The following is a 15,103-nucleotide window of genomic DNA, read 5'->3' on the forward strand; positions in this document are numbered from 1 at the left end:
GGGGGAGCAGAGGCATGTGGATTCACTCTGTGCTGTGTGGCTGGAGCTCCAGTTAGTAGTACACTTAGGGAATTTTAGATCCTCAACTTTAGGTAGCCATGTTAATTACTTCCATTGTGCAGCACACAATTAACATTTTTCTTCTCTCCCTGCCCCACTGCCATTCTAGGCATTTTAACTTGTTAACAATGTTCAGACATCTTGGTAGGGACATGTGAAAAGAGTTGGTCTCCAGTTCTACTGAGGAGGACCATAAATAACAAGCATTACACTGAATTTTAGCCCAGCACAAAAATTGTGAGTAGGTGATTCTCAAGTCAAAGAGACTGTCCTGAGTGATGATTGAACAAGGGACCCTCTGCAAGCAAACCAGTGTTTATAAAACAAAAATAACGCTGTCATTTCCACAGGATTCATGCCTTTAAAAAAAGGACTTATCTGACCACTGGAGCAGCCACTATATTTCCTGGATAAAATACATAATCCATCCATGAGCTTCTAACCTCTGTTACAGAGTTTATATGAAGGCCCCCTAAGGAGAAGAAAAGCAAGAGGTACATTCTAGCTGGGAATGTAAGCTTGAGATTTTGAATGCTCTCCCGTATCAAAAGTTCACTGTAGATGAAACATTAGGCTAAGACATTCTCTCTTCCCAATGCATTATCTTTCCATGTGCAAGATCTGAGCAAAGCTGTACCTCTTTACCCAGGTTTTTTGTTAAGTGGATGCATTCCTTCCTTTTATACTGCTGCACGCTGCTGTTCTGTGCTGCTGTCTTGTTATTCTGATAGTGGCTGTTTCTGTGGTTTTCTTTTATTATTATACTGCAATTGTACTTACTACCCTGGGACCATTTGGTGAAGGGTGGGGTCTAAGTATAAATAAGTAATTATAGAGCGACCATGGAAGCATTCTGATATGGATGCCCTGCAGTTTGCAGCAATACGGTTCCAAAAAAGTAAGCACCTGTACCACAAGTTCTCTGTTCACTGTTGCCTCAAATCTTCAGACTTCAAAAAAACAAACAAAAAACAGTCCAGATGAAGACAGAATTAGATCCATGTACTTGACTTGAAGGTTCAAAAATACTCAGATAAGAATGATGAGAAACCCTAGAGGCTAACTACAGCAAATACTCTGGAAATCCCAAAAGATTAGCATGTCTTGCCAGATTTCCTCTTAAGACTCCTATGAGACCTGTAATACACATGCTTAGTCATTGCAACAACTTAGAGTTTAAGTTTCATTTATGAAACATAACACATCACCAAAATCAAGGCATACAGTGTCCACAAGTGATGGAACTCCCAGCACCATCCTTTGCATCTTGTCTGTTGTGACTCATTGTAGCCCCCAGCTACTGAAGCAACAGCAGCATACATAGAGGTCTGACATGCTACAAAGGAGAGGCTCAGGGGTCAGCAAACTTTTTCACCTCAGACCTTGTGGGGGGCCGGACTATATTTTGAAAAAAAAATATGAACGAATTCCTATGCCCCACAACTAACCCAGAGATGCATTTTAAATAAAAGGACACATTCTACTCATCTAAAAACATCAGGCAGGCCCCACAAATAACCCAGAGATACATTTTAAATAAAAGGACACATTCTACTCATGTAAAAACATGCTGATTCCCGGACCGTCCGCGGGCCCATCCGGCCCCCGGGCCTTAGTTTAGGAACCCCCGAGCTTAAGTCATGGGTAGGCAAACTAAGGCCCGGGGGCTGGACGCGGCCCAATTGCCTTCTAAATCCGGCCCACAGATGGTCCAGGAACCAGCGTGTTTTTACATGAGTGGAATGTGTCCTTTTATTTAAAATGCATCTCTGGGTTATTTGTGGGGCATAGGAATTCATTCATCCCCCCCCAAAAAAATATATAGTCCGGCCCCCCACAAGGTCTGCTGAAAGAGTTTGCTGACCTCTGGGCTAAGTTTACACATCCTGCGCTGCAACTCCACATAAGCAGAGACCAAGCACTGTTAACTCTTCTTGAAATGGCTTCAGGAACTATAGTGTACCTGATCTGTAAAGGTTCAACACCATCAGCTTGCAGGTGATAACCAAAACCCAGTGAGTGACATTTAAAACAAACCAGCACAGAAAGTGTTGGATTGTTAGATTAGAACAGTGGTTTTCAACCAGTGTGCCATGACACCTTGGGGTGCCTTGAATGATGGTCAAGAGTATCACGGGCAACACTGGCCTCCTTCCCTCCCTCTCCTCTGATGCCCACAAGTCTCTGCCTCCCAAAGGCTTGCACAGCTGTTTGTTGCAGCAGTCCTGGCCATAAGCTCCCCAGATAAATGATGCCTCTGGGGCTGACCAAGGGGTGCTGGTTGCCAGGAGCTGAGGTGGCCTTGGAGTAAGGAAATAAGCGGACTAGGGAGCCCAGCCAGCCAGTCCACCAGCCCTTGCTGTTGGGAATGGACAGACAAATGGGAGACTGGGCAGGGAGGCAGGCAGTGTGCTGGCCTTTCTTGTGCTTGCTGTGTGCAAGGCCTGCCAGGGAGCTGAGTGCCTGGTGCTCAGTGCCTTTCTGCCATGCAGGCCTGGCAGTGCTTGCTGCCTCCTCCCAAGGTAAGGTGCTGGCCTCACATTTAACTTTGGCTAGTCTCTGTTGGGCCACTCTGTTGGGCCACTCCGGCTGGGGGCATCCTCTTCCCAGGCCCCTGTGAGGCAGTGTGAGGAGGCACCTCTCTTTTAGGTGGGCGGAGGGGGCAGCTCAGGGACCAGGGACAGCAGCAGTGGCTGCCCGAAGGACTCCCAAGGAGAGGGGAGAAGAGAGGAGGCTGAGGGAACACTCCACAAGTGATGGTGTTCAAAAAGGGGTGAGGGGTTGCCAGCTCTGCAGGCAAGTGGTGACGTAACTGGGCTTCTGAACCTCAGAGGTGCCACAGAAAGAATGCAGTTGGTCAAGAGCCATGGACTCAAAAAGGTTTAAAACCTCTGGATTAGAATATCAGAATGAAGGCTAACATCAAACAGTGCATGTCTGTCAACTGGACTGCAGTGTGGGAGTGAAAACTTGATGCAGTTTCAAAGATATAAGCTTCCATGTTAATTCCTCTTTATGCAGTGTGTTCCTTCAAAAAGACTGCTGAAACAGACATTTCTTCAAATCAATTGACATTTCTGATTCAAGTTATAGATTTTTCTAACACTCAAAAGCTTTTGGTTGGCTTATTAAATTTTACTCAAAGACCAAGCAAGTCTCAGTGGTACAAATTGTAGTTGCTGAAGTTCAAAAAAACCTCATCAGAAGAATTAAGAAGTCTTGCTGTTTTCAAAAGTGTTCTACCTTCTTGGAACTCCTGAACATCAATCATAGAAATTCGGTGCACAGTAGAAGACTTAGAATGCGCGCACACTTAACACCAGACTATGGCTGCACATTGTGATCTTCTCTTTAATCCTTGATAAGCTCCAACTGAAAGCACAGGATTCCCCAAAACATTGGGGGTGGGTGAAAATAGCTGATCTACAGCACAAGTGCTGTGTTTAGTAAACACATGATCCATGGTCTTTTCTTATTCAAAGTTTCATAACAAGTGGAACTACTCTGCAAACTTGCCTCTTGAGAAAAGGTAAGAATTCGTTTTAAATAGCATAATTCACTTATCTGGTTCAACCTCTGCCATACATCTGCTTGGTGCAGATGATACAAAGGAAGTTTCTATGATCTGTTGTGTGAAGTGATTTCTTTCAGATTCAAAATGTATAACTACCCATGACTACCAGTGTTAGCAAATCTGTCCAATATCAAGTGAAAGAGAGATAGGGTTCCATGTCTCTACCACTCAATTAAAATCTATTCTTTGTATATCATATTGTTTTATTGCTATGACTGATGGCTGATGCAAATAGAGATTCATTCATTCATTCTCTACCACTTTCAGATTAACATCTCTTGCAATTCTTTTTTTTCTGTTAGTGAATTTAGCACCATATTCTGGATTTCATGTACTCCAAAAGTTCACCTTGCTAGGTTCTTAATGAGATTTCTTCTTAGCTTGCCATAATATTTAAGTTTCTTCAGAATTCTGCATCCCTACATTTTAGAAAGAAGGTCAACAAATCACTTCACTCTGGAACTATGTACAGTGGGTACCTCGGGTTACAAACGCTTCAGGTTACAAACTCTGCTAACAAAGAAATAGTACCTCAGGTTAAGAACTTTGCTTCAGGGTGAGAACAGAAATCGTGCTGTGGCGGCACGGCAGCAGCAGGAGGCCCCATTAGCTAAAGTGGTGCTTCAGGTTAAGAACAATTTCAGGTTAATAACGGACCTCCGGAACAAATTACATTCTTAACCAGAGGTACCACTGTAGTATAAACAAGACAGGAGATGGAGCTGATACATGGCAGAACAATTCAACCAAGGCCAAACATTCAGTAAGTGGCACAGCTAAGGAAATAAAGGTTTACACTACAATTTGAATGGAAAAGTGCCACCACAATCCATCTTACATCCCAGCATAGCCACAACAATATACAATAATTTTTGGTATTTCAGCATATTAACAAAACCCTGACAGAAGTTCTAAAATCCAGTACAATTCAGCAAAACCATCTATAGGATTGACAAAGAGAGGAAGAGGCAGTCCTACTGCACAAGTGGAAACCTGTCCCGCTTGAGCAGATGATGCTGGATACATGTTGTTGGCATAAGTCTGTCTCAGGAAACAATGGTTACAACCATATGTGGAATTTATATACCGCCCCTCAAAAGCATTTTTCAGGGTGCTGTATACAAAGGTATCAATAATAGAAGACAATCTTACTTGGTTATGAGTAAATAGACACGGCCATCTAAGAGAATATCTATCTCCTGACAATTGCACTGTATTCGCACAGATCTAGGCAAACAATGAAGCCTGAAATAAATATTTTAAGCTGTTTCACATGGCTTGTACAGTTTAGCATAGTGACACTTTCAGACATTCTCTACATGCAGTAAACTAAGAGGCTAATGCTTTTTACCACAGCCTATATCCTGCTACAATCACACATACAGTCATACCTCGGTTTAAGTACGCTTCGGTTTGAGTACTTTAAGTACTCCACGGACCAGCCTGGAACAGATTAATCCACTTTCCATTACTTTCAATGGGAAAGTTTGCTTCAGGTTTAGTACGCTTCAGGTTAAGTACAGACTTCCGGAACCAATTGTGTTCTTAAATCAAGGTACCACTGTAACTTGAGCATTTTGGCCAATGGTCATCTTGGAATAATGTAGTAACAATGGAAACTGAGAGATTTAATAGGAGAGAACTTCAAAAAAGAAGACAGAGCTAACCTCCTCACTGTGAACATTTGTTTGCTAGTTTGCAAGTCACTCCAACAGCCAGATGTGTTAAGCTGGTCAACAAGTATATCAGGTTTTAGCAACTCTACTATTATGACACATCAAATTAAGTCTCTGAGACAGAGGGCAAAACTGGCTCTGACAGGGATATTGTAGCTCTTAAGCCAAGAAGCCATTTATACAGAACTCAGAATAAAAGTAGCTAACATGCACAAAATAACCATTACTAATACGTGTAAAAAACAAAACAAAAACATCAAGTCGTCAGTTTCCTCAGTCATGGTAACAGCAAGGCCAACATGTATACTTTGGCCCTTCTCTAATGGCCTATGTTGAGAAACATAGTATCAGCTAGAGAAAGAGGTGGTTAGATCTTAAGATGCTAAGATCTGTGGACTTATTTGTACGTTTGAGATAATCATCTGATCAACAAATGGAGCAACTAGTTCTGCAATTTATGCTGTGTACATACAGGAAAGGAAACTTTTGATAGCTGTAATACATTATCAGTCGTAAGTCCCAAGACAGCACTAGATAATATATAAATATAGCACATTTTATTATGCTCAAAAACACCTGGGACACATCCCCAAATACTTTATTTCTAGCTGTCACAGGGTAATTGACATACATATACCTTCCAGAACCTTAAACAAAGCCTTCAGGTCATATATCCAGTCTGTCAACATATGGTGAATCAAAGCAGGGCTACTGGAATCTTACAAAAAGAAAAAACTGGTCTGCCCTCACACTTATGAATGAGTAATATGTAAACACCAAGAGCTCTCTAAAAGCACTAGATCCAGTTGAATTATTTCAGGATAAATTTGAAAAACACAGAAAGTTAAATGATTTGATAGATAGTTGGAGTAGGTTGGACACTAGATCTCCAGGTGTCGAATCATAATGCCTTTCAAAGACCCAAAGAAATCTATTAAGCAAAAATTCGCATTCCCAAGTGCTGAATACACCATGGGTGATTATGAAATATCTAACCTAGTTGTTGCCTACAAAAAGAAACAAGGACCAAATGTTCCAGAGGATACACACACAATACAGGAGAATTATGGTTTAATATATTTATTATTATTCACTCTCCTTAGGGATAGCCAAGGACTTTAGAATATTCTCCTGCATGAAATACATCACTCAATAACCCTAACTTGCACTCATTTAATTAAAATTTCCTTGCACCTGTTAGATTAGAAGATGTTATAAATGCCACTGGAGATCATGAGTTGTGTGAACTGCCATGCAGAATCAATCAATCTTGCCTTTCTTACTTTAAAGTCAATACAGCAATCACAGTGGGGGATAGAAATACTACCAAATATCCACTTTACCCAAAAAAATATTTACTAACAAAGTACAGCCATTCAGAGACAGAACTATGAGCGAGGAAGTCCCTGCCTGGAATCTCACCTCTGCCAATGAACCTGTAGGCAAGCTATGAATTCTCAGCCTCAAGCAATAAAGGGATAATAACATCTACCTATTGCAAGGATATAAGTATGTGAAATGCTCTGAACGCTCAAGAGCCTTGAACAAATGCTTATCATCAACAACGCACACAGCTACACAGTAACAAATGCATATTACTGCAACATAGAAATATTTGGAAAATCATTCAGCAATGGGAGAAAGTACTCTGCATTACATCAATAAGGGATGCATCAAGGAAGAAAATTATTTGCCACAACAGCTAAACAGAACCTCAACATAGAAGCAATATATATTCCAACAACAGATGTTGAGATAAATAAGGCATTGTCATCACTTTTGTACAATGCTTGCAAGTTTCCACAGACCTCTGGCTAGTCTCTATAGAAAATACTGGACTAATCAAGTTTGGTCTAATGCAGCAAAACCACATTGAACTAAGATCTAAAACTGATGAGAATGTTAATGAAAATATGTGATTTGGAAGTCAAGCTGTAATAATTACACTAAAGTGTCCAATATTTGTAGACATAAGCAGTGAACAAGATCTTTAAAATAAAGCAACAAGGAGAAGCTAAAGCAAACATTAAAAGTTTAACCATTCCTACTTAGTTGAATCACAGAATTGTAGAGTTGGAAGGGACCGTAAGGGTCTAGTCCACGGGTGTCAAACACAAGGCCCGGGGGCCAAATCCGGCCCGCCAGACCTCATCATGTGGCCCGCCGAGCGCCCCAGCCAGCGGGACCCAGCAGCGGGACCTTGCTGCTGAAGCGACGCGACGCACGGAGAGTCCCGAGCCTCTGCGACGCAGCAGTGCTCTGTAGCACTTTGAATCCTCCTCCTCCTGCCACGGCTCGGCGCCTGGAAACGGCTGCTGCTGCTGCTGAAGCACAGACAAAGCACCCAGCAGCGCCGCGTGGAGGAGGAGGAGGATTCAAAGTGCTACGGAGCACTGCTGCGTCCCAGAGGCTCGGGACTCTCCGCACGGCGCCTCCTCCTCCTCTTGCCTCACCTCCTCCTCCTCCTGCCGCGGCTCAGCCTCATGAACGTGAGCTCAGCAGTGGCTCAGTCTCACGAACGTGCAACTCTGAGGCTTTACGCACTACTCCTAAAACGGACACCCGCTGCCTCACGCTGCACAGGAAATGCTTTTTGCCCCTGGGTCCCTTCGCGCTCTTTTCTGGCACTGAATCAAGGCGGCGACCCCCCCCTTCCCTTTCTTTCTTCCTCTCTCGTTCTTATTCTTTCTTTCTCTCTCCTTCCTTCCTTCTTTATCTCTGTCATCTCTCCCTCTTTCTTTTTCTTTCCTTATTTATTCCTTCTTTCCTACTCTTCTTTCTCTCACCTCTTTCCTTCCTCTCTCCCTCCTGCTCCCTCTTTTCTTCCTTCCTTCCTTCCTTCCTTCCTTCCTTCCTTCCTTCCTTCCTTCTGTCCTTCCCATCTTTCTTCCTCTCCCTCATTCTTATTCTTTCTTTCCCTCTACTTCCTTCCTTCTTTCTCCCTTTCCGTCTTCTCTCCCTCTTTCTTTTTCTTTCCTTCTTTATTCCCTTCCTTATTTCCTACTCTTCTTTCTCTCCCCTCTTTCCTTCCTCTCTCCCTCCTGCTCCCTCTTTTCTTCCTTCCTTCCTTCCTCCCTCCCCTCCCTCTCCCTCTCCTCAGAAACATAGGATGCTGCTTTATACTTCTGGCCCTTAAACCCTGGAACCAGGAGAGCAGCTCCAGTGAGTCAACCTCAGCCAGTCCCTTTGGTGAAGGGTGGTGGCTCACTGGCAGAACATCTGTCCTGCATGCAGAAGGACCCCAGCATCTCCAGGTACTAGTAGCTCCGCAAAGGTCCTGCATGAAACCCTAGCGAACCTCCACCACCCAGTGCAGTTACCAAAAATCATTTTTCAATAAATTGTACAATAATTGTACATTTGAATATCTACTTGCCATTATTCTGACTATGTTTCTGCTTTCAGAGCTAGTTATTACTTACATTATTACAAAAAACAGTAATAATTGAATGCAGTGGCAATAATTTATGATAATAAAGAGTGGACACATAGTCCTACAGATACAACCGGCCCTTTGAGGGTGACCAAACTGCTGATGCGGCCCCCGATGAATTTGAATTTGACACCCCTGGTCTAGTCCAACCCACTGCAATGCAGGAATATTTTGCCCAACATGAGGCTTGAACCCATGGCCCTGAGATTAAGAGTCTCATGCTCTACCAACCGAGCACTCTTTTCAATAAGCTTTGAAAAATCAATGTGGGTTTTTGAAGCCCTAGTTTTGCAGCCCTCTACACAGAAAGAATAGAGAAAGCAGTATCAACTCCCATTACCAAATTTGGCGTCTGTGGTCAGGATTTTTGGTATGCAAACAAACTATTTGTATATGGCTTGGGACAAGTTGCCTCTTCAGCCTCAGATGACACTCTTAAGTAGCAACAACAGATGCAGAATTGTACCATACATGTTTGTGGGTTTCTGTCACAGTATTTAAGTGAAAGAATAACTGGTGCACAGTAATAGTTCTAATGCAGCAAATAAGGCTACCATTTGCATTTGGACAAGATAAAAGAAGGGGCGTGACCACTCCACTAAAGAATTATATTCACTCCACATAAACAACCAGCCATAACCCCATACAAACCAAGGTTAGAAGCTGAAGCCTTTCTTAAACAAGAGTTGTTCTGAGATCAGAGGGTACCTTTTAGGAAAAAGGAAATTTCAGGGAATCGCTACCACTTGAAGAGAAGCAGGATTAAACAAAGAAAGTTCAATACTAACCTGGAATCACAGCCAATCCATACTTGGCCTGGTCTACTATCCAAGTCACTGTTCTGGCACCTTTGCCTCACCCTAGTCAGCCAAGGGTAACACCTTCTGGTTTCACAGTCACTCTAATCCACTTATGTCAGACTATTTTAGGGTCTGCAACAAAATCACACAAGTTAGTACTGTACTGGGCTTCAAGCAGGCAGAGCTCAAGGTACTGACAGGTGTTTTCTGAAAAGACATTCAGGCTGGTAGCTCTGGATAGTTTTGGACTTTGCTAATCTAGCTCTCCTTGGCTAGGATATTTGTCTTAAATGCAGGACAACTTAAGAGTACAAGCAAGGAGGTGCACAGTTCACTGATAGGAAGACCATTTTGACACTCTAATCACACCAAAGTGAACTGGCCAAGCAGAACTAAGAAATGCTGTAAACTCAGCAAATTACTTTGTCATTTTGTGCATCTAGCACAAACAATAGCAGAAACAAGCTTTCAGGATCTTTACTTCTACTGTGGGGTAAAGTAACAGTTTTACATAATTTTAAAATGACCAACTTTTGCTCTACATTGTGTACTATTTCCCCAAAGGCTCCATTTCTTTTCTTTTTTCAGATTAAATGGTCAGCTTGTGCATCCTTAGGAAGCAAGTTTCCAGAGACAAATATGGCCATATCAACTAAAATTAATCAATTTGTGAAACTGATCATGAATTTTCTTATCTTGCCAGAACCATGCCATAAGGTGCCCAACTTTGCTTGCCAGCAATATCTATTCCTACTGAAAAATGAGTAAACTCCACCTATGAAACCATAATGGGACCATAGTGTCATGGATTAACTCATCTGCATCATATGAAAATATATTTTAAAAGAACTTAGAACTATACTGATACTTCTCAGAGGCTAGGAGCAACATAAGCTCCTGGGTAAGAGTTAAATCTGTGCTTGCATTTTTAGGCTCTCTGGTATAAAAACTACCAGAGTCTATACAGTATACATTTAAAATAAAAGGCTTACTTAATGTGAATGAAATGTGCTATTCAATTTGGGTCATTTGTGCTGACTCAGATAATAGTTTTTCTCATCTGTGTGAACACATCTTGCTTATATCCCAATAATTTTTCTGTCCAGGAAAATAGGAATCAAGACTGATGTAGCACGTATAAATGGTACTCCAAAGATGCTTGGAACTACCAGGTAAAGGGACAAATAAGAACCCCAATCTTTCCCAGACTTCTTATAAGAATAAACTAATATACCAATGGGAAGGGCAATTTTATCATAACAAGTTTACAGGAACAGGTGGAATGGGTGCCCAAAGTTCCCTTTGTACCAGGACAAAAGGTGTAAGTAGCCCTACACCTATGAGGAGAGAAGAAACAAGAAAAATTACCTGCCAATTAGGCCAGATCCACACCATATTGTACATTTAAAACACATGACTTCCCTCAGAGTCCTGGGAACTAAGGTTTCATTAATGGTTCTGGGAATTGTATTTCTGTGAGGCAGAAACTACCGTTCCCAGAGTTCTTTGGGAAAAGTCATGTGCTTTCAATCAATGGTGTGGATCTATCCTTAGGTTATGAAATTAGACCCAAAGGAAACTGCAGGTCAAGGTTGCAATTATGAGCATCCTCTGCAATGTTTCCTAATGAATTCAACGGGATGTTTACCAGACTTGTTTTCTTGCATAAACGACAGAGCTCCCTGTATCAAACCGGAAAATACCGGCTTGCCTCACGAGATGCGACTATAGATTAAATGTCTACCGAGGAGCGGAGGGGATGAAGCCCTACTTGAGGCGAGTAGGAAGGGCGTGAAGGGTTATAAGGCCCACTCCACTCTCTTGGGCTCACAGAGCTGCTTCTGCGGGGGTTGGGGGGGGTTGAGATTTAGGAAGTGCCTCCTAGTAGGAAGAGACGTACTCCTTCCCCTCTTGGAACCGAGGTCCCAGTTGACGGAAAGGCCAAGGCAGAACCGCCCGCCCCCCCTCCCTCCTGACTCCAACCACCGCCGCCCTTTCCCCACGGGGAAAAGCCAGGCCCCATTGTCCCGCCTCAGCGCACACCGCTCTTCCCGTAACCCAAGAGCGTCTCCCGCCTCGGGCCTTTCCCCAACGGGTCCCCTCCTCCGCAGCTGCCGCTCTCCCGTTCCCCGCCCAAAAACATGGGTACCTGCTCCGGGACAGAAATGGAGGGGGTGTCAATGCCGTACCCCGTTGCCTCCCGCCGCCGCCATCTTAACAGCAGCCCCTGAGCCTCAGCCCTAGCCAGGTCGCGCGAGAACTCGCCACCGGTAGGGAGGGAGGAAGAGACGCGATATCTGAGAAAACACAAGAGCCCACGAGAACTGCGGGAGGAGGGCGAAGCAAGTTATGGCGGAAAGTACAGTCTCGCGATACAATGAGAAGGCAGCTTCCTGCGAGACGTGAAACTCGAAAGAGGAAGTTGAAATCACGCGAGATTTCGGTGACGTTCCGCCTCTGGTGAAGGATGTTACTTCTAGGGATGAGACGGCGGGAAACAGGGTAGAGTTCTTTTCCTATTCTGCCGCAGGTCCATGACCTCGGAAAGTAGCTAGTTAACAAGAGCGTTTATCGCGATACTTGCCGTAAAAACTGAGGCAAAATATTCCACACGAGAACCTGAAGACACGCGAGAGTTCGAGCAATTCTCCTGACAGACTGTCTCCTCCTACTTTTGCTTATTGGAAACCTCACGAGATTTGGAGAATAAAATCACGCAGGTAGCAGTCCTTTGCTTCTAAGGACGAAACTCCTAAGATACATACATGTCTTCGGTTATGGTTGAGATGTGGCGCCATAAAGGGATATGGAGTTGGGGAAGGGGATTGGCATCTCGAGGAAGCTCCCGCGAGAGCTCGCAGATCTGGTCACGAGATCTGTCTACCTGAGCTTCAGCGTATGGGGACAGCTGAGGCGAAATATCACGATATGCGAGAATGACGTCACGCGGAAGTCCGTATTTGCTGGCTGCTCCTGTGAGGAAAGGGCTGAGTGGCGCGCATAGCTCCAGCCACGAAATCTCGCGGGAACAGGGAACTAAAAGAACGTGACAGATTGTTCAGCAATTCTGCGCACGAGGGAAGGAGCGACGGGTTTTCTTCCGCTCCCGTAATCACGCGGGAAGTGGGCAGAACTCTCGCGAGAGCCTGCTACACTGTTAGCTTCTGCTTATTGAAGCTGCCGCGAATGGAAGTTTTTGCGGGTGTTGATAGTGTAGGGGGGGGTGGCTTGCCCTTTACGAGCTGTTCTCATTCTATATACTGTATATATATTCTGTTTCTTAAAATTAACACACCGCTTGATTGTGAGAAAGAACCCTCAAAGCGGCTTAAAAAAAGATAAAACCGTAAAATTGAAAAACCCAACCCATAGGTACAAAAGTTAAAATGCTAAAACAGATTGAAATTACCTCAACTTTCTAAGCCTTTGTGTAAGCAGGAATGTGTTTTTAGCAGGCACCGAGAAGAGGACAGTGAAGGTGCCTGCTTGATATCAATAGGCAGGGAGTTCCGAAGTGTAGGTGGTGCCACACTAAAGGGCTGTGTTCTTACAAATGCGGAACGGATTGTGTGGCATCTGTAGTACAGCTTGTGCAGAGCTCCTCTGAGGCCCAGGGTGGGAGTCTTCTTAGAAAAAAAAGTTACAAACTCAAACCAGCTTAGCCCTCCCAAGGCCTCGGGCAAGTGTACCTGGCTATTCTGCCAGTCAAGCGGGCATGCGGCGTAAGACGATCTCATGGGTATGTCCCAAGTTGTTAAGGGCTTTGTATGCTAACATATACAGTATAACTATAGGGACGCAGGTGGCTCTGTGGTCTAAACCACTAAGCCTAGGGCTTGCCATTCAGAAGATTGGCGGTTCGAATCCCCGCGACGGGGTGAGCTCCCGTTGCTCGGTCTCTGCTCCTGCCAACCTAGCAGTTCGAAAGCATGTCAAAGTGCAAGTAGATAAATAGGTACCGCGCCGGCAGGAAGATAAATGGTGTTTCCATGCGCTGCCCTGGTTTCGCCAGAAGCGGCTTAGTCATGCTGGCCTCATGACCCGGAAAAACTGCGGACAAATGTCAACTTCCTTTGGCCAGTAAAGCAAGATGAGCACTGCAACCCGAGTCGTCCGCGACAGGACTTAACGATCAGGGTTACCTTTACCTTTACCTGTATGCTAACAATAACACTTTGAACTTGGCCCGGCAGCAAATCAGCAACCAGAGCGGATCTCTGAGCACAGATGCTACATTCTGATAAGGCCTCATTCATTTTGTGTTTTAATAGATCTTTTATATTTATATATAGTTTTAATTCTAATAATGTTAATTGTTTTTGATTATCACCCCCTCCTATGCTTTAAGTTGTTCCTCTTTTATTTGCATGGCTTACTAGGGAAAAGGCAGGGTATAAATAAATAATTATCATCATTCTTTGGATGCACTTCATACTGTTGCTTAATGACATGATCCAGAAATGTATCTGCCACAAGTGTGTGCGTTTCCATTTGGCTTCTTTGTTTTCAGTGTGAGCTTCAGTATTTTTATATCCTGAAATGTAGGATATAAGGCAGGATTCATCTGATGAGGCCTGTCAGTAGAAGCCCAATTCAATTATTTCCACTTACTCAGAAGAGGGGTTTCCCCCTTGCACTACCGCATCCTCCATTCTGTCTAGCAAGCTGAAATGCAGGTTCATGACGATGATCAACTTAGCGCAATGTTCCTTTCATTTATTATTATAATAGTAAGTCCCACTTCCTTGCAATTAAGTGCACATAAGGTTGCAGCCTCATGTGCAACATAATAGAAGCACCTAAAATGTTCTAAGAATTGTACAGAGATTAAAAGATAAGACAGGTTGTACCTGCAGGCTCACAACCCGTATATACTCGAGTACAGTATAAGCTGACCCGAGTATAAGCCGAGGTACCTAATTTTACCTCAAAGTGGGAAAACATATTGACTCGAGTACAAGCTGAGGGTGGGAAATGCAGCAGCTACTGGTAAATTTCAAAAATACAAATAAATACCATCCTATGCCTTTCCCAGCTGTTAGCCGCGGGGTGGGGGGAGAAGCGGCAAGGAATGATCCCTTCCTCGCCGCTTCTCCCTCCCTGCTGCCTTGCACAGAGCAGGCATAGGACGGGGGTTCGGAGAGGCGCAGCACAGTGCTTCTCCAAACTCCCAGTCCTGTGGCTTTCTCCGCCGCCACCCGCCTCACTCAAATATAAGCCGAGGGGGGCTTCTTCAGCACATTTTTGGTGCTGAAAAGGCAGGCTTATACTCGAGTATATATGGTATTTTAGACAAAATAGGAAAAAGCTACATCTGCTGAAATTCCTTCTAAACAACTGTGAAAATGCAAGATCCCAGCCCCTCTTGCATCTGACCAGCCTTTGGATGGAAGAGGCAATGCTGATTTTCCCCTTGTCAAATAGGTGGTTAGTGTGATGGAGGGAAGAGAGAAGAGCACACATGAATTTAGAACGATGATCCAATAGGTTATTAAATTTACTCATCTCCTGGGGGGTGGCGGCTGTTTCCTGGTTTTTGGTTGTTGTTTTTAAGGCTGCA

At 43.9% G+C, this 15,103-nt stretch overlaps 1 protein-coding gene across 20 annotated transcripts in view; it reads right to left on the reverse strand.

The window, feature by feature from the left end:
* The window catches only part of HUWE1 (HECT, UBA and WWE domain containing E3 ubiquitin protein ligase 1), a 105,373-nt gene extending 93,464 nt beyond the window's left edge, over window positions 1–11,909 (reverse strand). For 16 of the 20 annotated variants that reach the window (XM_088658352.1, XM_088658347.1, XM_088658359.1 and 13 more), the window contains exons 1-2: window positions 11,693–11,830; window positions 9,532–9,675 (exon numbers count right to left, since the gene is read on the reverse strand). The gene's annotated coding sequence lies outside the window, so the exon portion shown is untranslated. Of the gene's footprint in view, window positions 1–9,531; window positions 9,676–11,692 lie in introns of all 20 variants that reach the window. The other 4 variants (XM_088658360.1, XM_088658358.1, XM_088658357.1 and 1 more) reach the window with 4 other exon arrangements.
* Between the last annotated feature and the right edge of the window lie 3,194 nt (window positions 11,910–15,103).

The sequence above is a fragment of the Zootoca vivipara genome, chromosome 15 (genome assembly GCF_965207765.1).
Source record: "Zootoca vivipara chromosome 15, rZooViv2.hap1.1, whole genome shotgun sequence".
In the NCBI taxonomy this organism is placed as follows: Eukaryota; Metazoa; Chordata; class Lepidosauria; order Squamata; family Lacertidae; genus Zootoca; species Zootoca vivipara.